General features: G+C 37.0%; 1 non-coding gene across 1 annotated transcript; it reads right to left on the bottom strand.

Annotated features, from left to right (window-relative positions):
• Positions 1 to 22,538: 22,538 nt before the first annotated feature.
• On the bottom strand, positions 22,539 to 22,645 carry LOC121210595 (small nucleolar RNA R71). Its single transcript, XR_005905710.1, has one exon. It is a non-coding gene; the product is annotated as a small nucleolar RNA R71 (small nucleolar RNA).
• Between the last annotated feature and the right edge of the window lie 1,640 nt (positions 22,646 to 24,285).

Raw genomic sequence — 24,285 nt, 5'->3', positions numbered from 1 at the left:
TCTAGCACGATAGCATATGTTCTTGTAGGTGCTTGTGCCTCTAACTGTTGTATCCTTGGTAGTACCTCAACTACCACTAATATTGTAACACCCTGAATTTGGGCCTAGAAGTTTTGGGCCTTGAGCATTGGAGCGGTTGAAGGCAGCTTATAATATTTTTTTGTGCGTGTAAATTTCGCTAATGAAGGCTTGTTTTAGTGGTTAAGTGTGTTGAGAAGTGTTGGAGAAGTCCTGGGTTTAAACTTGGACTCTAGCAAAAAATTTGGTTTAAGGTGAGTCAAACCCTGGGTGTAGTAGGTAGGCCTTAAGAATATTGTTGGAGAAATTGTGACACAAAAAGCCTTGTGGTCTAGTGGCAAAGTAGCGCCACATAAGAGGCAGGAAGGTTGCGTTATAGAGGTGGCAAGGAGGTCCAGGGTTCGAAACTCATGGCAAGCAAAGAGCATTTATTTTGCTAACAAGGGGTGGCAAGAGTTGGTGTTGAATTTAAACTCTGATGATGGAGGGATCCCACATCGAAAAGCTAACATAAGAGTGGATGCGAAGTTGGCTTTAAATAGAGAGAACCATGAGGAGAGTAAAGGTACCTTTCTTGGCTGATCCCTTTCGCTGTATGGCGTGCTCGTTTGGGTTGGGCGTCGGCTAAGAGTGCTCGGAGCGCGGATTAACTCCAGTCTCCTATCAGGTGTGTATTTATCACTACTCTAGCTATAGGATGGCTACTTCGGGCCGCGATGGGCCGAAAAGGGTCATGTGGGCCCAATGGGCCTACGGGCCCAATTGGATAAGTTGTTTGATTGTGTAGTAAATGTTGGACTAGGCTAGGTGAATCTCATATCTGTGGCTAGATTTGGGCTAAAAGGGCCACACGAACGTGTGGGCCCATTTGGGCCGAGAAAGGGTTTTAGGCCCATTCGTATTGTTATCCCTGTTTAGAATACTTTAGTTTACCAAATTACTGAAATACCTTCGACTTGTAAAATTACCAAAGTACCCTCGATTTATAAAATTACCCAAATATCCTCGATTTGTAAAATCACTGAAATAAGATAGAATTACCATTTTACCCTCGATTTACAGAATTATCGCTTTACCCTCGATTTATAGAATTACTATTTTACCCTCGATTTATAGAATTATCGTTTTACCCTCAATTTATAGAATTACCATTTTAACCTCGATTTACAGAATTACTGTTTTACCCTCGATTTATAGAATTACCGTTTTACCCTCGATTTATAGAATTACTATTTTACCCTCGATTTATAGAATTACCGTTTTACCCTCAATTTATAGAATTACCATTTTACCCTCGATTTATAGAATTACCATTTTACCCTCGATTTACAGAATTACTGTTTTATCCTCGATTTACAAAATTATTGAAATACCCTTAGTTTACAAAATTACCAAAATACCCTCGATAAGTAAAATTACCAAAATACCCCTAGTTTGTAAAATTACTAAAATACCCTGGTTTGTAAAATTACTAAAATACCCTTGGTTTGTAAAATTACTAAAATACCCCTGACTTGTAAAATTACTAAAATACCTCTAATTTGTGAAATTATCAAAATACTCTCGATTTGTATAATATCGAAATACCCCTGTAGGGTAGAATTACCGGAATACCCTGTAGGGTAGAATTACTGAAATACCCCTATAGGGTAGAATTACTGAAATACCCCTGTAGGGTAGAATTACCGAAATACCCCTGTAGGGTAGAATTACCGGAATACCCCTGTAGGGTAGAATTACCGAAATACCCCTGTAGGGTAGAATTACCTAAATACCCCTGTAAGGTAGAATTACCGAAATACCCCTGTAGGGTAGAATTACTGAAATACCCCTGTAGGGTAGAATTACCGAGATACCTTGTAAGGTAAAATTACCATTTTGCCCCTAGGGTGTTAAATGACTGTTTTGCCCTTGTGGGCAAGTGACTGACTTGGACTGTGTGGTTGACGAATTTGATTGTGAATATATGTTGGTGATATGAATGACTTGACTGTGACTGTTTGATTCAAATATGGACAGATATTCTGATTCTGTATGTTGTATGCCATGACATTTATATCTGTTGCATGGGTTATGGGTTATACTGATGGAGGAAGTACTGAAAGTGGCTTGTCCACGTACTGGAGGCTTTGCCTCAACTTACTGATATCTGAGCAGCAATGCTGCAACTGTGGAGTGTAGGGCTGGGTGGGTTGAGCTATTCCCCACATGGAGTGTAGGGATGGTACGGGTGGAGTGTAGCGGTTGGTTATAGGCTGGGTTGGGATTGCATTCACATTCTGATTTTGATTCTGTTACCTGATACTGATTCTTATTCTGATTCTGTCACCTAATTCTAATTCTGATTCTGATTCTAGTTCTGATAATGTTTCTTATTCTGTAATGGGTTAAAGCCCATCTGGTACTGTCTGTTATAATGGGCTAAGGCCCAATTGGTACTGAAACTGTAAGTAAGGCTGGGGCCAGAGTTTAATTCTTTTATATGACTGACTGTTCCTTTTTATAGTAGGGGATTTCACACTGAGCTTTCGTAAACTCACCCCATTTATTAACCTTTCAGGTAATTTCCAGCCTTAGACGGATCGGGGCTACGAGGGGCTCGGAGGAAGCCACACACACTATTTATGTTATAGTTTTGATTATTGCTTTTAAATGTTTTTATGTGGGTTGTAGTAAAGCCTTTGTAATTTTCTGGATTTCAAATTTTGAATTTTATTTATTGTTCTTATAATTGCTAGTATTAGAACACGGTTTTCTAAAGCAACTACTGTTGTTCAAAACATCAGGTAACTGCAATTGTTTTTAAATTAAGTGTCTGCAACTACCAGGATTTTTTTTTACAAAGTTGTTAAGAATGATATTCAGCTGAGGTTTTCTAACAAGGTTTAAAAAGGGTACAAGTTTTTAATTACTAAGAAGGGTTTTTAATGGAAACATGGTTTCCGAAAAACACTTCAATGTGACACGCCAGATTCGAGCCAAACTTCCAGGCCAGGTTTGGGGTGCTACAAATATTGCCAGGGTAACGGGGTGGTCTGCCTCTCGAAATAGGATTACTAGCCTTTGGAACTGGTTCTATCTCTTTTTTAACTCTTTCTAGACAATCTATGAGAAAATGGTCAAGTGAACCACATCCAAAACAAGCTCCACTTTTAGACCGAAATTCCCATGATGAAATTTGTTACAATATTTACATTTCAGTTTGGGATTACCAGCACTACCCACACTAGTCACAGATGGAGATGAAGACCTCGGGTTAGAACGTTGAGAGCCCCGCTCTCTTCTAGAATATCCCATAGAGGTGGTAACATTATCATAATACCTTTTTAGTTTCTTAGAAGCAAATGATTGTGACTTATTCATAGTTCCTTTTTCAGAAACCTGAGCCTCTCTTTCAGCTTGTTTATTCTCTCTACTTAATTCCTCGGCTTTGTGTGCTCAATCGGCTAATACCGCAAACTCCCTTATTTTGAGAATTCCAATCAATAACTTGATATCTTCATTTAAACCCTTTTCAAAGAGTTTATACATTTCAGCCTCGGTTAGAACCCATTCTTTGGCATATTTGCTTAGCCGAATAAATTCTCATTCATATTCAGACACAGTCATATTTCCTTGTTTGAGCTCTAAAAATTCGTACCTTTTCTGATCCATAAATCTTTGACTAACATATTTCTTTTTGAACTCAACCTGGATGAATTCCCATGTAATGTTCTCTCTGGGTAGATGTAAATCTTTTATAGAATCAAAATTATAACAGAATCATACAGATACAGATATGCATATTCTTACCACCATCCTCTACACACCAACTTCGACCATCCCAACACATCACGTAGGGTATAAAACACCCACCCAGCCCTATATACTGCATAGTGTTCATACGACACTTTTTGGAACAGTAGCAGCATTGCTGCCAGTATATTGGCGAAATATTGCCTTACTCAGAATACTTGCTCCTCATAATACATAACTAGGAACACGAAAATATACACACTTTTTCATGCCCTTTTTAACTCAAATTCATGCAATTTCGGTAAAATTATTGTCGAAAAGTATTTAATTATTATAAAATATTTAAATTGTACTTAAATTATTAACATGTTCAATTTTACTTAATTTTATAATAAATTTTGATTAATTGTGATCATTTTAGACCAACTCACACAAAGGGCAAAAAACGGCTCGGTAGACACTACTAGAAGCACAAAACCGAGAAGTAATTTTGAAACATCAGGGTGAATTAATTTTTAGCCTAAGATGGTCCAAATTATGTGTATTAATTCATAATATAATTAATTTTAATTTTAATCCAATTTAATTTTGGTTAAATAAATTATTATTAATTAATTATGAAAAGTGGCCTAGTCTAAACCGAGAAAATTGATCCAATCTAGCACTAGGCAACCCAAAAGCTTCCAACATACTGAATCAGTCAGCATTCTAGGCTGATTATTTAACTTGCAAAATGGATCTTGGAGACTCCTTCAAATTGCATTCAAACCCCTCCACTATTTGCACCTTTATAGATTTGCCACTACCATAAAATAGCAAGTTTGAATTCTTCAAACTTGCCACATGTGTGGCTGGCCATGGGGGGACTCTATGGCTACTAATTTTTGCTAATTTTAGCAGTCATCTCAACCTATAAATACCCCCCTTTTCTACTCACTTCAAGCACATTCCAACCCTTCTCATCTCTTCACTTCTCTCTCATTTTTCTCTCTTCATTACCTTCCATTGTTCTTCATTTTCTTCCCCTATTCCCTTGTCGATTTCATCTCTTGAAAATGAGTCATTCAACCACCATTTGGAGTAGCATCCAAGTGTTTCTAGAAGCCTCGGTTCAACAAAAACAAGTGGAGAAGGAGGAGTAGAGCAAACTAGTCAAGCCTCGGAGAAACGCCAGATTTGATTCTTGTTCCCCATCCTTTTAATTTTGTTGTTGTTTTGATGAACATGTCTATGAATATTCGTGATGTTGACATGTTTAATTTAATTAATATGTCTTAAATTTAATTTGTGTTAGGTTGTCGTATTTTGTCTACTTAATTTATTAAAATTGTGTTTGTGTTGTTATAGGCCTCCGTAAGATGTTTGATTAAGTAAAACCATAACTAAGTTATTCTTGCATTACAATTGTAAGGCAACTAAGTAATTAATTATTTAAATAGATTGAAATTGTAATTAATTGACACGATACTTAATCAGTGCATGTTTAATCATCTAAGGTAGCTAAGGGTTAAATTAACAAAGGTATCTAACGATACATTAGCCTTGCATAACTTGTAAGATTATTTTGATTAAACTGTTTCAAGGTAGAAATACATTGTTACCTCACATAATCTTTTATGTGCTTATGAGATTGAATTAATTGTTTCAATTGACATAGAGATATGTACAACAGATTACTTTAATTTCATAAGCATGTATGTGTATTAACACATTTGCTTATTAAAATTTGTTTAATCGGTTCAGTTTACGTAGAGATATAGTCAAGAGATAAATGGATTTTGGTCGGTAAGTATGTTCATAAGTTAGCAAATTACCGAGTTGCCGTGAATTTATTCATAACAACATAAACATGACTTTAGAATTCTAAGTTAAGAAATGTAATTAATCTAACACAACTACGTCATCTTGATTAAAATCATCTTCTGAAACCGTGTATTGGAACTTTTATTTTATTTTTATTTATTTTACTTAGTTAAAATCCTAGTTTTTAATCACCTCCTCAAATCAAAATATTTTTCTTCACTAAAGTGTTTTTAAAATTGCATTCACAAATAATTCTTTTCACAGTCTCTGTGGGTACGATAACTCGACATTTACTTGTCACTTTATTACTTGTTGCGATTGTGTACACTTGCACATTTTCGTTGTTCCAAGTTTTTGGCGCCGTTGCCAGGGATTGTTTTAAAAATTCATTATTTGTGAATTTGTTAGTTTCGCATTTTGGTTTATTTTTCTGTTCAATTTTAACTTGATTAATTTTTCTATGATTATTTCTGGTGTTTATAAGTATTTGTAACAACCCGATTTTGCGGGCTAGTCGAAATAATGATTTTGGAACCACTAAAACAAGGTCGATGAAATTATTTTAAATATCATTTTATGTATTGTAGCATGATTAAGTAAGTACATGAAAATTTTGGTGAATTAATTTTAGCGTTTGCTTGCCTAATTGTGAAAAAGGACTAAATCGCTTAAAGTGCAAAAGTCCTATTTTGTTAGATAAGAATGTCAATTAGCTAAAGAACCTAAATTGGGGCCTTAAAGAGCAATTAGAACCTTAAAGAATAGGGTGGCCGGCCATAGGGGGGACAAATTGATGGGAAAGTCAAAATTAGGTGGTGTTTTGGTCATCAATTTTGACTAGTTTTAAATAGAATAAAGTAAAAAAAGGTTCATCTTTTTATTTCTTCTTCTTCAACCGATTTTCATCTTCAAAAGGGGGGTTTTAAGAACTCAAAATATCATCAATTAACATTTCTTACAAGTAAGTCATTTATAAGGTTATTCTTGATGATTTTTGTATTTTTGGACTCGTTATAACATAGGCTTTCTATGAAGGGGATTACTTTGCAAAATGGTTGAGAGATTAGGGCTTTGTCATGAAAGCATATGTATAGTTTTCTAAAATTTTATGGAAGAATATGAGTATTAGATGTGTAATAAACAACTTTTATGAAGCGATTTTTCATGAAAACCTAATAGGGACCATTTTGCACAAGTTGGAAATTTATTGATAAATGTGAGAAGTAATGAAAACTTTGGATTGCTTCTAGTATAAAAAGTAATCAGATAGGCTTATAATATGAAGAAATTTGATAAAAATTGATTTTCGAGCATATGGGTAAAATGGTTATTTTGCGGAAGTCTAGGGGCAAAATAGTCATTTTGCCCAATTATGAACTTTCAGACGTCTAAATTGATATGCTGATGAAATAAATGAATTTTATTAATATAGATCAAGATAACCGTGATTCGGGTCTTGATCGGGGTAAGAACAAAGTTTACGAGGATTAAGCTCGTCTTAATCATTTTGTATCGAGGTAAGTACATATATAAATAATGTGTTATTGAAGCTTACTTTGGTATATTTTAATAATATTAGCTTATTGTTGTTATGTATCTAAATTCTAATTGTTCCCATGAATGTTTAAATAACATGTTATGCGAGTAAATTACAATATGAGCAAATGCGATGCTATTCGATTAGATATGAAGCCCCGTTGAACCTTAGACATAGCATAGGATACAAAGGGGCATGTCATGAAAATTATGTGGTCTAAACTCATGAGTTGAGTCTGAGTTCATGAGATAAATGTTATAGGCAACATGGGTCTGGGTACTGACTTTGTGTACAGACCCGTGAGTGGCTCAATAAGCATATACATGATAGCTATGGGGTCTAGGTCCTGACTTGATAAAAGGCCCGTGAGTGGCTCAAATGTGAGCTTTTCATTGCACGAGGTAGCCCTAATTTCTTATATGACATTTAGATGCAAATTCATTGCGTATCCATATGTATTTTGAGAGTTCAATGGGTAACCCGAAGATTTAGTTGGTAAATACTTTGATGAGGTATGTATACCGAACTCATGGTTAGGACCTGAGTAAAGAACTAGGTGTACTAAGTATACCTGAATGAAAAGAAAAGCAAGATAGGGACGTTAAGTGATTTACATCTTTTAAGCATGACAAGATACCGTTGGATGAATATGATTTTCTTATAATTACACTTTATTTGCATATATGTACTTACTAAGCTCCCAAGCTTACCTTCCTTTCTTTTCTTTCCTTATAGTGTTGTCAAGCTATCATCGGGGATCCAGTGATATCAAAAGCTTCGATCACACTATCACTCAAGACCTTGGTATAGCTAGTTTTATTGTTTTGTTTTCTGGTATGTATAGGGACTCAAGTCTTTGTTTAGTGTTTTGTTAGTTAGTCATAATGTGTGGGCTCATATAATGAATATGATACTTATTTTATTTAAGGCCATGGATGATGGTCAATACTCATTTTGATTTATAAATAGAAGATGATATTTTCATGGATGAGTAGATTGCATAAATGAAATATTGTCCATTGTGGTTATGTGATGTGCCCTTGTGTTAGTATAGAGTGATTTTGTGTAGGTTACATAAGTAAGGGTGATAAAAAAGGTTGGTAAATAGCTTTATTCTGCCTACTCGGGTAGGCACACAGGTGTGTGTCCAGGCCATGTGGGACACACGGTTCCCCACATGGGCGTGTGATATGGCCGTGTGTCTCTAGCACATAAGAATTGTAAGTCAGTATGCATGGTAGTAAACACACGGGTAGAGACACAGCCGTGTGTCTCAGCCGTGTGAAGGGCACTGCCTACTATACAGGCATGTGCCTTGGCCGTGTGGCCCTTAAGGATTGCTGACGTCAGAAGTAGAATGTCTAAGTTTCTGCACATAGGCTAGGACACGGGCGTGTTCTAAGCTATGTGAAAACCCTTGTAGGTGTTCATTTAGAATTAATTGCCCACTGGTATAGGACACGGGCGTGTCTTTATATTGCTTAGGCCATGTGAGCCATACGAGCCAATAGCACAACCATGTTGAAATGTCGCACGGGCCTGTTGCCCCTCCCACGCGGGCGTGTGCCCCTGTGTTAAGAGTTATTTTCAGAGTTCTTTAAAAGACTCAGATTGTTTCTGAGTGAGTTCCAATGTATGTTTTGGGCTTAGTAGGCTTTTATTAAGGAGTTTATAAATAAAATTGAAAAAGTTTTAATTTGACCATGTTTTGGTGTTATGAAAATGTTTATATGCATAAGTTTAAGTTAGGTAATGCTTCATATTCTGACCCGATGTGGGGCACGTGTGTGGGGTGTTACATTTAGTGGTATCAGAGCTATGGTTTAGTTGGTTCTCGAACTAACGTAGCATCTGTACGAGTCTAGCTATACATGCCATAAATAAATTGTGATAGTGTGACGACTCTTGATATTTTAAATTGTGTTTTCATAGAGTAATGGATCCTGATCGAACTATGGCAGATGACGTAGAAAGTAATGTGTCGGGCCCCATCGAAGGGGCGATGCCATCTGATAATCGACCTCCCACAATTAGTCAGAGAGAAGGAGAAGGGGATCCAGAGGCCTTTCTCCACATGATAAATGAAAGGTACACGGAGTTCATCTGAGCAAACTCGAATGCTTAATACCATCAGGGTATTCGATGAATTATCTTGCACTTTTGAAGAATGCTTGATATGTGCCATATCCTTATTGAGGGACTTTGCATACTACTGGTGGAAGACGTTAGTTTTAGTGGTGCCTCAGGAAAGGGTAACATGGGAATTCTTCCAAGAGGAATTCTGGAAGAATTACATCAGTGAAAGATCTATGGATGAAAAGCGTAAGGAATTCCTTGACTTGAAACAAGGCTGCATGACAGTCACTAAATCTGGAAGAAAGTTTATCTGACTTAGTAAGTACGCTCAGGAGTGCGTATCCTCCAAGGCCAAGATGTGTAAAAGGTTCGAAGACAGACTTAATGAGGACATTAGATTGTCAATGGGTGTCCTTGAGTTGAAAGAGTTCATAGTACTTGTTGATCGAGCCTGTAAAGCTAAGGAATTAATCAAGGAAAAGAATAAAATTGAAGCGAAAATAAGAGATGTAAGGAAGAGACATGCGAGCAAGTCATTTCCACCACAGTTTAAGAAATCCAGAGACGCCTACTCTAGTACTCAAGCATTATCTATACATTCGTATCGAGATCGTAGGAAACAATATTAAGATTTTAAATCTTGGGCTACATCAGTGGCTAGCATGGGCAATGTCAGATCTTTCAAACCAGAATGCCAGCTTTGTGGTCGAAATTATTCCGGCAAGTGTAGAATGAATGATGGATCCTATTTTTGATGTGGTTCTCAAGACCACTTTATTAAAGATTGCCCTGAAATGACTGACAAAGAGAAATTTCAGAGTACAAGGCCAAGTGGCACCAATTTTAAAGGCAGGCCTTAGAAGAATGCTGGAGTTAGGGCTAGTAGTAAGAATGTGATGAGAGACACTACCGTAAGGTCTAAAGCTAGAGCTATGGCTAGAACCTATGCCATACGTGCATGTGAAGATGCATCCTCTTCTAATGTGATCACTGGTACATTCTCTCTTTATGATAAAACTCTTATTGCTTTGATTGACCCTGGTTCTACTCATTCATATGTGTGCATGAAGTTGGTGTTTAGCACAACTATGCCTGTTGAGTCTGCGAAATTTATGATTAAAGTGTCAAACCCATTAGGCAAAAATGTGATAGTCGATAAAGTATGTAAGAAATGTCCTTTAGTAGTTAAAGGTCATTGTTTTCCGGTCGATTTGATGTTGTTACCATTTGATGAGTTTGATGTCATATCGGGTATGGACTAGTTGACATTCCATAATGCTGTAGTAAATTGTAGACAAAAAGCTATTAAATTAAATATGAAAATGGTGAAACCCTTTTGGTTGAATCAGGTGGCCCAGGGAACTTGCCTATAGTGATATCCTCCATGTTTGCCTAGAAGTGTTTGAGGAAAGGATGTGAAGCTTATTTGGCTTTTGTAATGAATACTAAGGAATCAGAGTTGAAGGTTGAGTTAGTACCGGTTGTAAGTGAATATGTGGATGTATTCACGGAAGAATTGCGTGGGTTACCCCCTAATAGAGAGGCTGAATTTGGTATAAAGCTAATGCCAGGGACCATGCCTATTTTGGTTTCTCCATATCGAATGGCCTCGACTGAGATGGAAGAACTAAAGTCACAGTTGTAGGAATTGACCAACAAGGGTTTTGTGAGACCAAGCTTTTCACTGTGGGGTGCTCCGGTGTTATTTGTGAAAAAGAAAGATAGATTTATGAGATTGTGCATAGATTACCGGTAGTTAAATTAGAGGACGATCAAGAACAAATACCTGTTGCCACGAATTGACGACTTGTTTGACCAACTGAAAGGAGCAACATGGTTTTCTAAGATAGACTTGACATTTGGCTAATATCAGCTACGAGTTAAAGAAGCAGATGTGCCTAAAACCACTTTTAGGACGCGGTATGGCCATTATGAGTTTCTCGTCATGCCTTTCGGCTTAACAAATGCTCCCGTCATGTTTATGGATTTAATGAATAGAGTATTTTGGCCATATCTAGATAAGTTTGTGGTTGTATTCATCGATGACATCCTGATATACTCTAGAGACAAGGTAAAACATGTCAAACACTTGAGAACCATTTTACAGACTCTGAAGGACAATCAATTGTATGCCAAATTTAGTAAAAGTGAGTTTTGGCTTAGAGAAGTCGGCTTTTTAGGCCATATTATTTAGAGTGATGGTATTAAGGTTGACCCTAGCAAAGTTTCTCCTATTGTTGAATGGAAACCAGCAAAGAATGTGACTGAAGTTAGGAGGTTATTAGGGTTGGTCAGTTATTAAGGTGAATTGTAAAGGACTTCTCTATGATTGCGACTCCCATGACAAGGTTTCTTCAAAAAGGAGTTAAGTTTGAATGGTCGAATAAGTGTCAGCAAAGTTTTGAGAATTTGAAGATGTTGTTGACTGAGGCTCCTAAACTAGTACAACCCGAATCAGGGAAAGAGTTCGTGATTTATAGCGATGCTTCTTTGAATGGGTTGAGATGTGTACTTATGCAAGAGGGAAAAGTTGTGGCTTATGCCTCGAGACAATTGAAACCTCACGAAAAGGACTATCTGACGTCATCTGATAATCGACATACCGGGGTTAGTCAGGGAGGAGGAGAAGGGGCTCGAGAGGCCTTTCTCCACATGATGAATGTGTGGTACACGGAGTTCATTCGAGCGAACCCAAATGCTCAACCCGTTCCACCCCCACCTATCCCTAAACTTGTCCCCGTAGTACTGCGAGATATGGACCTTGAGAGGCAGAATAGACCTTTAGTGGATAAGATCTGGAGGAATAGGGCCAATGAATTCCATGCTAATAAAGATGATGACCCTGAAAGGGCAGAATTCTGGTTTGAGAACACCCTCAGGGTATTCGATAAATTATCTTTCACTTCTAAAGAATGCTTGAAGTGTGCCATATCCTTGTTGAGGGACTCTGCATACTACTAGTGGAAGATGTTAGTTTCGATGGTGCCTCAAGAAAGGATCATATGGGAATTCTTCTAAGAGGAATTCCGGAAGAAATAAATCAGTGAAAGATTTATGGATCAAAAGCATAAGGAATTCCTTGACTTGAAACAAGCCCATCTGACGACCATTGAATATGAAAGAGAGTTCGTCTGACTTAGTAAGTACGCTCGGGAGTGCATATCCTCCAAGGCCAAGATGTGTAGAAGGTTCAAAGACAAACTTAATGAAAACATTAGACTATTAGTGGGTGTCCTTGAGTTGAAAGTGTTCGTATTACTCATTGATCGGGCCTGTAAAGTCAAGGAATTAATCAAGGAAAATAAGAAAACCAAAGCGGAAACTAACGATGCAAGGAAGAGACATGCAAGCAAGTCATTTCCATCACAGTTTAAGAAATCCAGAGATGCCTACTCTCGTTCTCATGCATCAGCTAGACATTCGTATCGAGATCGTAGGAAATGAGATTCGAATTTTAAGGCTCAGACTACACTAGTGGCTAGCATGGGCAATGTTAGATCTTTCAAACCAGAATGCCAGTATTGTGGTTGAAATCATTTCGGCAAGTGTAGAATGAACGATGGATCGTATACTGACAAAGAGAAATTTCAGAGTACAAGGCCAAGTGCCACCAATTTTAAAGGAAGACCTCAGAAGAATGTTGGAGTTGGGGCTAGTAGCAAGAATGTGATGAGAGACACTACCGTAAGGTCTAAAGCTAGAGCTCCAGCTAGAACCTATGCCATACGTGCACGTGAATGTGCATCCTCTCATGATGTGATCACCTGTAAATTCTCTCTCTATGATAAAACTATTATTTCTTTGACTGACCCTGGTTCTACTCATTTGTATGTGTTCATGAAACTGGTGTTTAGCACAAATATGCCTGTTGAGTCTACGAAATTTATGATTAAAGTGTCAAACCCATTAGCCAAACATGTGATACTCGATAAAGTATGTAAGAAATGTCCTTTAGTAGTTAAAGGTCATTCTTTTCTGACCGATTTGATGCTGTTACCATTCAATGAGTTTGATGTCATGTAATATCCCGAATTAGGGCCTAATCGGAATAGTGGTTTTGTGACCACAAATACGAGATAGAAATAATTATTTTATAATTATTTTGATGATTATGATATGATTGCATGATTGTGTGAAAATTTCGTGATGAAATTCTATGCCTAAAGTGCTTAAATTGAAAGTAGGGACTAAATCAAATAAGTTGCAAAACTTGCATTCTAGAAGTTTTTAGTATGAAATTGTTTTGGAATATTAATGAGGAGGTCTTAAATAGCAATTTGACCAATTTTAAGTTCATGGACAAAATTAGGACATGGAAGGAATTTTTGGAAAGTTTAGTAGTAAGGGTATTTTGGTCATTTAGTTATTAAAATGAATTAAAAACAAAATTAAAAGCCACTTTTTGTCCATCTTCTTCATTAGGCTGAAATTTCAAGGGTTCTCCATAGCTAGGGTTTGTTTCAAGCTTCCAAGCTCCATAGTAAGTGATTCCAAGCCCCGTTTTAATGTTTTTTACGTTTTTGGAATCCTGGTAGCTCGATTAAGCTTATGTTAGCAATAATTCAACCTAGGGTTTATATTTGGAAAATACCCATAGGTGAAATTTGTGTATTTTGATGTTTTATGGTAGAATATGGGGTTTTAAATTATGTTAGACAACTTGTACTACTCGATTTTAAGCAAAAACGAGTAAAAGGGCTTAATAGGTAAAAATACCTAATAGTCACAAGTACATGTTAGAGTGAGAATTTGATGTTGCCATAGAAGAGAAAAGTGATCAGCATGTTGTAAAACATAAGAATGAGGAATAAAGTTTAATCCCGAGCCTAGGGGCAAAGATGTAAATATGCTAAAGTTTAGGGGCAAAATTGTAATTTTGCCAAAATTTGAGTTAAGGATTAATTTGATAATGTGAGTATTAAATGAGCTAAATGTGTTATTTTAGATCAAGAAAGATGTGGAATCGACCTCAATCGAGGAAAAGAAAAGATTGTGGACTAAATTGCAAAATCTTTGTATTTTGGTACCAAGGTAAGTTCATGTGTAAATAATGTAGCATAATTGTTATTTTTAAGTTATTGATATTAATTATGTGTTATGTTGAATTTCATTATGAAATGTATGCTTTGTGGTTAATTTCAAATAATATGTAAATTATGTGAGCTACTTGTTAAATATAATTGTTACCGAGTATTGATTTCGGCATTCTACGGAAGACGGCAAGGATAAGTGTTCGAGAAAAATCCTGTTTGAACCTTAGGAATAGATTAGGATACAAGTGACATGTCACTAGGATGGTTGAGCATCCGAACTCGTTGAGTTGAGTCCGAGTTCACTTATGGATGCGAATGTCCGAACTCGTTGAGTTGAGTCCGAGTTCGTGAGATGTAACTAGGCATCCGAACTTGTTGAGTTGAGTCCGAGTTCACTTATGGATGCGAACGCCCGAGCTCGTTGAGTTGAGTCCGAGTTCGCTTATGGGCGGGTTACATGATTGCTTGATTGAATATGTGGCACTTATATGCAAATTATCCATGTATCCGAATTATATTCCGATGTGTTCAACGGGTAAAGTTTTACTCAAATGGAGGAATACTCGAGATGAAAAGAGACGTATTGGTAAGTGATGAGAAATGGATATTTTGGACAGGTATGTATTTAACCATCGGGCTGAGTGTTGATTACAACCACGATAAGGTAATAAGATGATGAAAAATGATTAAAAAATGTGATAAGTGTGTTGATGATATATGCTAATGTTGATTAGTTTGATTGTTTGTTATGTTATTTATTATTTACATATGAACTTACTAAGCATTTATGCTTACTCCCTCCTTCTTACTCATTGTAGTTTTGGACAAGCCAGTTCAGGAGTCTGGATAGGTCGAAGGCTCAGTCACACTATCAGGAAGACTTTTGGTAAATGGCTTGTAAATTTAAGTATGGCATGTATAGCAATATACTTATTTTGTGTAAATGATTTTATGATATGGTGACAGAATGGTTGAGAAAATATTTGATAATGATAAATTATGAAAATGGTAAGTTTAGATTATGTTTGATGTTAAGGAAAATTATTAAGATACTTAGTGCATAAAAACTCATAAGAGGGATGAAGTTTGCCATAAATAGAATACTGCAGCAACACTGATGAAAGTTTTAAAATTTACTAAAAATCATAGAAATTGAATTTGGTGATGGACTACCTATCAAATTGAAGCTTATTATGTCTAGTTTCACATGAAACAAATGAAACAGGTAAAGGAATTATATGTTAGAAGATATTTGAATTTTAGTGAAATAGGGTCATAGCAGTTTCTGAATCCCCTTTTCCTACTTTAGAAATTCACCATAAATTGTAAAGATATAGTTAGGTGGTGTATTTTATATCCTCAGAATCCTTATTGAGTCTAGTTTTATGAGAAACAAACCTCATAGTCATATGAATTTTTTTCAGAGAGAAAAGTGGTTCGTCGTAAATAGAGGTCAGACCAGTCAAGTCCTAAAATAGGGGTAAATTTAACTAATAAACTGTACTAATTGGACCAACCAAAAATTTTATAAAAAAATTAGTAGATAGGTATATGAGTCTAGATTCAGGTAAAATTTACGGATCTTGATTTTGAGTTTCGTAACTCGAGATATGATTTTTCTTGTGACTGTGACACAAGTAGCTTAAAAGCTGTGAATGTAGAAACAAATAATCCAAAGTTCTAAAAATGTTAAATTAAGCTTAGTAACACCTCATACTCGACTCCGGCAACGGTCTCGGGCGTGGGGGTGTTACATGTCATATCGGGTATGGACTGGCTGATATTCCATGATGCTGTAGTAAATTGTAGACAAAAGGCTATTAAATTAAAATGTGAAAATGGTGAAACCCGTTGGGTTGAATCAGGTGAGCCAGGGAACTTGCCTATGGTGATATCCTCCATGTCTGCCCAGAAGTGTTTGAGGAAAGGATGTGAAGCTTATTTGGCTTTTGTAATGAATACTAAGGAACCAGAGTTGAAGGTTGAGTCAGTATCGGTTGTAAGTGAATATGTGGATGTATTCCTGGAAGAATTGCCTGGGTTACCCCCTAATAAAGAGGTTGAATTTGGTATAGAGCTAATGTCAGGGACCACGCCTATTTCGATTTCTCCGTATTAGATAGACCCTACTGAGATAAAAGAACTAAAGTCAAAGATGCAAGAATTGTCCGACAAGGGTTTTGTGAGACAAAGCTTTTTACATTGGGGTGCTCCGGTGTTATTTGTGGAAAAGAAAGATGGACCTATGAGGTTGTGCATAGATTACTAGTAGTTAAATAAGAGGGCGATCAAGAACAAATAGCCGTTGCCGCAAATTAACGACTTGTTTGATCAACTGAAGGGAGCAGCATGGTTTTCTAAGATAGACTTGAGATCTGGCTACTATCAACTACGAGTTAAAGAAGCAGATGTGCCTAAAACCGCTTTTAGGATTCGGTATGGCCAATATGAGTTTCTCGTCATGCCTTTCAACTTAGCAAATGCTCCCGCCGTGTTTATGGATTTATTGAATAAAGTATTTTGGCCATATCTAGATAAGTTTGTGGTTGTATTCATCGATGACATCTTGATATACTCTAGAGATAGGGTAGAACATGCCAAACACTTGAGAACCATTTTGCAGACTCTGGGTGACAATCAGTTGTATGCCAAATTTAGTAAAAGTGAGTTTTGGCCTAGAGAAGTCGGCTTTTTGGGCCATATTGTTTCTAGTGATGGTATTGGGGTTGATCCCAGCAAAGTTTCTGCTATTGTTGAATGGAAACCACCAAAGAATGTGACTAAAGTTAGGAGCTTTTTAGGTTTGGCCAATTATTATAGGGGATTTGTAAAGGACGTCTCTATGGTTGCGACTCCCATGAAAAGGTTGCTTCAAAAAGGAGTTAAGTTTGAATGGTCGAATAAGTGTCAGAAGAGTTTTGAGAAGTTGAAGATGTTGTTGACTGAGGCTCTTGTACTAGTACAACCCAAATCAAGAAAAGAGTTCGTGATTTATAGCGATGCTTCTTTGAATGGGTTAGGATGTGTAATTATGCAAGAGGGTAAAATTGTGGCTTATACCTCGAGACAATTGAAACCTCACGAGAAAAACTAGATGCAAGAGGGTACAATTGTGGCTTATACCTCGAGACAATTGAAACCTCACGAGAAAAACTATCTAACATACGAGCTAGAGTTGGCCTCTATAGTATTTGCTCTAAAGATCTGACAACATTATTTGTTCGGAGAGATATGCCATGTATACTCCAATCATAAAAGTCTTAAGTACTTGATGACCCAAAAGGATTTAAATCTAAGGCAACATAGATGGTTGGGACTATTAAAAGATTATGAGTTGATTATAGATTACCATCCGGGAAAAGCGAACGTGGTCGTCGATGCATTAAGTAGAAAATCATTGTTTGCTTTGAAAGCAATGAATGTCCAATTGACCTTGTCAGAGGATTGTTCGGTTCTAGCAGACCTAAAAGCTAGACTGACATTTGAGGCTCAGAAGATAGATAGCAAATTACTATACAAGAAAACCATGTGTGAATCGGACGTTGAATCGGATTTTTGAATTGGTTCTGACGGTTGCTTGAGATTGCAGGATAGGATTTGTGATCTAAGGACACCGAATTTATTTGAAAGATATTAGATGAAGCACATAGTGGTTGTTTATCAGTACACCCCGGAGTACGAAAATGTATAACAATTTAAAGAAAATGTATTGGTGGCTGGGAATGAAAAGAGACATTTTAGAGTTTCTTTCCAAGTGTCTTATATGTCAGCAAGTGAAGCCTGAACACGTCTACTTCAGCCTATCACGATCCCCGAGTAGAAGCGAGATCAGATTACTATGGATTTTTTGACGGGTGTGCTGGTAACCCCGAAAAAAAAGGATGATGTTTGGGTTATTGTGGATAAGCTAACAAAGTCGGCATATTTTATACTAGTGTGTACCAACTACTCCCTTGAGAGATTGGCTGACTTGTATGTTTCTGAAATTGTGAGACTAGATGGGGTGCCCTTGTTAATAATTTTAGATAGGGGGACTCGAGATTTACCTTGAGGTTTTGGAAAAAGTTACAAAAGGAATTAGGAACAAAGTTGAGTTCCAGCACGACATTTCACCCGCAAACCGATTGTTAGTTGGAAAGAGTGATTCTTATTGAATTTCAAGTAGCTGGGAAAGGTACTTATCATTGGTTGAATTCACCTACAATAATAGCTATCAGTCGAATTTCAAGATGGCTCCTTATGAGGCTTTATATGGGCGAAAGTGTCGAACACCCTTATATTGGACAGAGCTCAGAGAAAGTCAGATATATGGGGTCGATCTAGTCAATGAGACTAAAGAAAAAGTTAAAGTGATTCATGACTATTTGAAGGCCGCCTCTTATAGGCAGAAATCATATGCGGATTTGAAATGGAAAAAGATCAAATTTCAAGTTGGCAATCAAGTGTTTTTGAAAGTATCCCCATGGAGAAACGTTCTCAGATTTGGTAGAAGAGGCAAGTTGAGTCCTCATTTCATAGGACCCTATGAAGTTACCGAGAGAGTAGGGTTAGTTGCCTATCGATTGGCCTTACCAGCAGAATTTGAAAAGATTCACGACGTGTTTCATGTGTCCATGCTACGTCGATATAGATCAGACCCTTCGCATGTGATTTCTCCAACAGAGGATGAGATTCATCCGGATATGTCCTATGGTGAGGAACCTGTTAAGATCCTAGCACGAGAGGTTAAGAAACTGAGAAATAAGAGTGTTCCCCTTGTGAAAGTATTATGGCAGTGACATGGAGTTGAAGAGACCACATGGAAGCCCGAAGTGATCATGAAAAGCCAATACCCAAACCTTTTTACCGGTAAGATTTTCGAGGAAGAAAATCCCTAAAGGGGGAGAATTGTAACAGCCCAATTTTGGGGGCTAGTTGAAATAATGATTTTTGAACCATTAAACCGAGGTTTAGGAAATTATTTTAAATATCATTTTATGTATTGTAGCAGGATTAGATAAGTATATGAAAATTACGTGAATTAATTTTAGCGATTGCTTGCCTAATTGTGAAAAAGGACTAAATTTCTTAAAGTGCAAAAGTTCTATTTTGTTAGATAAGAGTGTCAATTAGCTAAAGAACCTAAATTGGGGGACTTAAAGAGCAATTAGACCCTTAGAGAATAGGGTGGCCGGCCATAGGGGGACAAATTGATGAGAAAGTCAAAATTAGGTGGTGTTTTGGTCATCAATTTTGACTAGTTTAAATAAAAGAAAAGAAAAAAGGCTTCATCTTTTTATTTCTTCTTCATCAATTGATTTTCATCTTCAAAAGGGGGGCTTTGAGAGCTCAAAATATCAGCCATTAACATCTCTTACAAGTAAGTCATTTATAAGGTTATTCTTGATGATTTTTGTATTTTTGAACTCCTTGTAACATAAGCTTTCTATGAAAGGGATTATTTCGCAAAATGGTTGAGAGATTAGGGTTTTGCATTAAAGCATATGTGTAATTTTCTAAAATTTTATGGAAGAATACGAGTATGAAATGTGCAATAAACAACTTTTATGAAGGAATTTTTCATGAAAACCCTAATAGGGACTATTTTGCATAAGTTGGAAATTTGTTGATAAATGTGAAGTAATGGAAATTTTGGATTGCTTCTAGTATAAAAAGTAATCAGCTAGGCTTATAATATGAAGAAATTCGATAAAAATCGATTTTAGAGCATAGGGATAAAATGGTCATTTTGTGAAAGTCTAGGGGAAAAATAGTCATTTTGCCCAATTATGAACTTTCGGACGTCTAAATTGATATGCTGATGAAATGAATGAATTTTATTAATTGAGATCAGGAGAAACGTGATACAGGTCTTGATCGGGGTAAGAACAAAGTTTACGAGGATTAAGCTCGTCTTCATTATTTTGTATCGAGGTAAGTACATATGTAAATAATGTGTTATTGAAGCTTACTTTGGTATATTTTAATAATATACATGTGTAATTAGCTTATTGTTGTTATGTATCTAAATTCTAATTGTTCCCATAAATGTTTAAATGACATGTTATGCGAGTAAATTACAATGTGAGCAAATGCTATGCTATTCGATTAGATATGAAGCCCGGTTGAACCTTAGACATAGCATAGGATACAATGAGGCATGTTATGAAAATTATGTGGTCTGAAATCATGAGTTGAGTCTGAGTTCATGAGATAAATGCTATAGGAAACGTGGGTCCAGGTACTGACTTTGTGTACAGACCCGTGAGTGGCTAAATGAGCATAAGTTACATGATAGCTATGGGGTCCGAGTCCTAACTTGATAAAAAGGCCCGTGAGTAGCTCAAATGTGAGCATTTCATAGCATAAGGCAGCCCTGATTTCTTATATGGCATTTAGACGCAAATTCCTCGCGTATCCGTATGTATTTTGAGAGTTCAACAGGTAACCCAAAGATTTAGTTGGTGAATACTTTGATGAGGTATGTATACCGAACTCATGGTTAGGACCTGAGTAAAGAACTAGGTGTATTAAGTATACATGAATGAAAACAAGAGTAAGATACAGACGTTAAGTGATTTATATCTTTTAAACAAGACAAGCTACCGTCGGGTGAATATGATTACACTTTATTTGCATATATGTACTTACTATATCTTATAATTACACTTTATTTACATATATTTACTTACTAAGCTCCCACGCTTACCCTTCATTCTTTTCTTTCCTTATAGTGCCGCTAAGCTAGCATCGGGGATCCAGTGACATCAAAAGCTTCAATCACACTATCACTCAAGACCTTCGTATAACTAGTTTCATTGTTTTGTTTTGGGCATGTATAAGGACTCGAGTCTTTGTTTAGTGTTTTATTAGTTAGCCATAATGTGTTAGCTCATATGATGAATATGATACTCATTTTGTATAAGGCAATGGATGATGGTCAATACTCATTTTGATTTATAAATAGAAGATGATATTTTCATGGATGAGTAGATTGCATAAATGAAATGTTGTCCATTGTGGTTATGTGATTTTCCCTTATGTTAGTATAGAGTGATTTTTGTGCTGGTTACATAAGTAAGGGTGACAAAAAGGCTTGGTAAATAGCCTTATTTTTCTCACACGGGTAGGCACACTGGCATGTGTCTAGGCCGTGTGTGACACACGGTTCCCCACATGGGCGTGTGATATCAACGTGTGTTCCCTGCATGTAAGAATTGTAAGTCAGTATGCATGGTAGCAAACACACGGGTAGAGACACGGCCGTGTGTCTCAACCGTGTGAAGGGCACGGCCTAGCACACGAGTGTGTGCCTTGGCCGTGTGGCCCTTAAGGATTGCTGACATCAGAAATAGGATGTCCATGTTTTTGCACACGGACTAGGACACGAGCGTGTCATGGCCGTGTAAAGGACGTGGGCCAGAGACACAGGCATGTTCCAGGCCGTGTGAAAACCCTTGTAGATGTGCATTTAGAATTAATTTCACATAAGTATAGGACACGGGCATGTCCCTGTATTGCTTGGGCTGTGTGAGCAACACAGGCCAATAGCATAGCCATGTTGAAATGTCACATGGTCGTGTTGCCCCTCCCACATAGGCGTTTGCCATTATGTTAAGAGTTGTTTTTCAGAGTGACTCGGATTGTTTCCAAATGTGGGGCTTAGTAGGCTCTTATTAAGCAGTTTATAAATAAAATTGAAAAAGTTTTAATTTGACCATGTTTTGGCATTATGAAATTGTCTATATGCATAAGTTTAAGTTAGGTAATGGCTCATATTCTAACCTTGCATGGGGCACGGGTGTGGGGTGTTACAGTATTGATCGAATTATCGATTTACTCCCTGTAGACCTTGAAATTGAACAAACTTTTTGACAGCGAAGAAGACAAGCAAGTCAGAGAAGGACAGAAGAGATGAATCTTGAAATTTGAATCAAGGAAACGGAGCAAACCCTGCTCAAAATCCTATCCTTATTGATGGTGATAGGGATAGAGCTCTGAGATAGTATACCATGCCAATTTTTCATGATCTTAATCCGGGTATTGAGAGACTCAAAATTGAGGCACAACAATTCGAGTTGAAGCTAGTCATGTTCCGGATGCTTTAGATAGTAGGCCAATTCAATGGAATGCCCACCAAAGATCCTCATCTTCACTTAAGACTGTTTATGGAGGTGAGCGATTCTTTCAAGTTAGTCGAACTATCGGAAGATGCACTATGATTGAAGCTATTCCCATATTCACTAAGGGACAAAGCTTGAGCCTGGTTAAACTCATTGCCACCAAATTCAATTTCTATATGGCAAGAGTTAGCAGAAAGATTCCTCATAAATTATTTCTCACCTAGCAAGAATGCTAAGTTGAAGAATGAGATCACTGCTTTCCGACAAATGGATGATGAGTCTTTGTATAAGGTATGGGAAAGGTACAAAAAATTATTACGGAAGTGCCCTCATCATAAAATCCCACATTGCATCCAACTTGAGACATTTTATAATGGTCTCAATACCCACACAAGGATGGTAGTGGACGCTTCTACTAATGGTGATCTCCTTTCTAAGTCTTACGATGAGGCCTATGAAATCATTGAGAGGATTACCAGCAAAAACTGTCAATGGCCAACCAATCGAGCAGCATTAGGAAGATGAGTCACTGGAATACATGAAGTAGACGCTCTTACTTCGCTCTCATCTCAGGTATCCTCAATATCTTCAATGCTTAAACATTTTACCACTTATGGGTTTAATAGTTTTGCAGCACAGCCAACAAATCAATTTGAAAATGTAGCCTGTGTCTATTGTGGGGAAGGACATTTGCTCAAAAAATGTCCATTGAACCCAGAATCCGTGTATTAGGTGGGTAACCAAAACCAAAATCAAGGAAGACAAGGACTACATTCCAATTTCTATAACTTATCATGGCAAAACCACCCAAAATTTTCCTGGAGTAACCAATAAGCTAGAACCATTAACACTTATGCCTAACTAGACCAACCCAACCACCTAGTTTCCCCCAACAAGTTTAGAAACCAAACCAATCTAAACCATCAAATAGTTAGAGAACCTATTGAAGGCATACATAGCGAAAAATGACGCCACTCTAAGGAGTTTAGAGAATCAAATAGGCCAGCTTGCAACTGAACTCAGAAACCGACCACAAGGTGCTTTACCTAGTGATACGGAGGATCCAAGAAATCCAGGGAATGACCATTGTAAAGTGTTGACATTAAGGAGCGGAAAGACATTAAAGCCCAACATATTCAAAGTTGAAAAGAAGCCAGCTGATGCTCAAGGCTCAGAGGAAGTTCAACCGAGTGTTGAAATTCCAGTTTCACCAAAACCTGAATCTAAAAAATTTGATAAGGTAACTTCTGAACCAGCTAATTCTGATAAACTAACAACTTCGTTAAATGCAGAATTACCACAGAAAATGAATCAACCAGTTCCAGTAACCCTACCCTCAAAGACTTCAGAAGCAGAAGTAAGAAATTTAATTCAAGAAGTTCCTCGATGTACTCAAGCAACTTCATATCAACATCCCGTTGGTTGAAGTACTTGAAAAAATGCTAAACTACGTCAAATTCATGAAGCATATCCTATCTAAAAAATGAAGACTTGGAGAATTTGAGATGGTGGCCTTGACAAAGGAATGTAGTGCATATCTTCAAGACAAACTACTTCCAAAGTTGAAGGATCATGGATGTTTTACCATATCTTGCAACATTGGAGCAACATATTGTGGTAAGGCACTATGTGACTTAGGTGCGAGTATCAACTTGATGCCAATGTCAATATTTAAGAAGTTGGGGATAGGTGAAGTTAGACCTACTACGGTTACACTTCAATTAGCAGATCAATCCTTAGCACATCTAGAAGGAAAAATCAAGGATGTATTGGCACGTTTAGACAAATTTATTTTTCCTACGACTTTGTGGTTCTAGACTTTGAAGCAGACAAATAAGTGCCAATCATTCTAGGAAGGCCTTTCCTAGCAACCAAAAGGACCCTTATTGATGTGTAGAAGGGTGAGCTTACTATGAGTGTTCAGGTTGATCAGCTAACATTTAATGTTTTTAAGTCTATGCGATCTCCTGGCACAATTGAT

Source organism: Gossypium hirsutum, chromosome A11, assembly GCF_007990345.1.
Source record: "Gossypium hirsutum isolate 1008001.06 chromosome A11, Gossypium_hirsutum_v2.1, whole genome shotgun sequence".
NCBI lineage: Eukaryota > Viridiplantae > Streptophyta > Magnoliopsida > Malvales > Malvaceae > Gossypium > Gossypium hirsutum.
Note: the sequence above shows the minus strand (reverse complement) of the source record. Positions and strands in the feature narration are given on the sequence as shown.